This window comes from Pristis pectinata, chromosome 1 (assembly GCF_009764475.1).
Source record: "Pristis pectinata isolate sPriPec2 chromosome 1, sPriPec2.1.pri, whole genome shotgun sequence".
NCBI classification, from domain to species: Eukaryota; Metazoa; Chordata; class Chondrichthyes; order Rhinopristiformes; family Pristidae; genus Pristis; species Pristis pectinata.
In genome coordinates, this window is record NC_067405.1 from 118,962,640 (window position 1) to 118,964,453 (window position 1,814).

Below are 1,814 nucleotides of genomic sequence, written 5' to 3' on the forward strand. Positions count from 1 at the left end.
TAGGACTACGTAGATCTCTGCTTTGAATGCAATAAACAACTCACCCTCAATGGCCCTCCAGGGTAGAATTACAAAGATTCTCCACCCTCTAAAGAAATGTCTCCTGATTTCAGTCCAGAATGCCCTATCCTTTATTTTGAAATAGTCAACACAAAATATCCTCCAATATTTTCTATGTTGCCATCTAACTATTTTGTTTGTCTCAATTAAGTCACCATTCATTCTTCTAAACTCTAGAGAATAGAGACCTAGCTTATGGAATCTCTCCTCATCTGAAAGACTTGTCATCGCAGCAAATAGTCTGGTGAATCTCTGCTGCACTCCCTCTGTAGCAACTATATCCAAAATTGTACACAGCACTCTAGGTGTGGTCTGATCAGGTTCCCATATAGTTGCACAAGGACACCTTTACTCTTTTAAAATCCTCTATCAATGAAGGCCAACATACCATTTGACTGCTACATTTGCATGTGGGCTTTCAGTGACTTATGTATGAGGACACCAACGTCCCTTTGAAAATGTACTTTTCCAATGTCTCACCATTTAAAAAATGCTCAGGATTTCTATTTTTACAAGAAAACTCATATTTTTTCCACATTGTATTCTATCATTGCCCATGCAATTAATTTGTCTTACATCTCCTAGAAGCCTCCTTGCATAATCATCACTATTCGTATTCCCACTTAGTCTATTGCGCAAACTTGGAAATATTACATTTGGCTCCCTCAGCCAAGCTGTTGAAATAGATTGTGAAAAGTAGTTGTTAATTACCGATCCCTATGCCACCCCATTAGTACCAAACAACCTGCCAACCTGAGGAGGAACCATTTATTCCTATTTTTTTTTATTTTATTTATCCACTAACTAACTCTTGATCCACACTTGAACATTACCCCAAAAATCTTGTTTAGCAATCTCCTGTGTGGGACCTTCTCAAAAACCTTCTAAAAATCCAAATATACACTGGTTCCACTTCAGATACATTCTCAAAAACACCATTAGTCAAATATGATTCCCCCATCATAACTTCATGTTGACAGCGCTCAATCATAGTATTATTTTCTAAGTGCCCTGATATCACACCCTTTATTGTAGATTTCAGAATTTTCCCACCTACCATTGTTATGCTAACAAGTCATTAGTTTCCTGTTTTGTCTGTCTCCTTTTTTAAAAAGTGTGGTCACATTTGATACCCTTCAATCTGTAGGAACCATTCCAGAATCTAAAGATTTTTCTAAGTCAGAACACCAACTATATCTATAGCTACCTCTCAAAACTCTGGGATGTAGATTATCGAGTCGTTATGATTTATCAATTTTCAAGTTCATTAGTAAAAAAGAACTTGTTAATTTCTTTTACTTCCTCATTTGTACTGGTCTCTTACTTCTCTAATGTTTCTGGGTGGATTTTAGTATCTTTTAAGGAAAGATGGGCACAAAGTATTTGTTTAATTTCACTGCCATTTCCTTCTACCTCAATATAACTTCTCCCAGCTCAGCCTAGAAGGAATTCACATTTGACTTCTTTAGTCTTTTCCTTTTCACATATCAAAGAAGCTTCAAGTCTATTTTGATGCATCTCACTAGTTTACTCCTGTATTCTATTTTCCAATACCAATTTCTTACTCATCCTTTGCCAAAAATTTTAAAATACTCCCAATCCTTGATTTTACTGCTTTTTTCTAGCAACTTTATAAGCATTTTCCTTAGATTAAAACTATCTTTAATATTTACTGCAATCCATGGTTGGAGCACTTTTCCTTTTGTACTTTTAAATAATGTATATTTGTTGTAAATTATGTTTTATACCATATC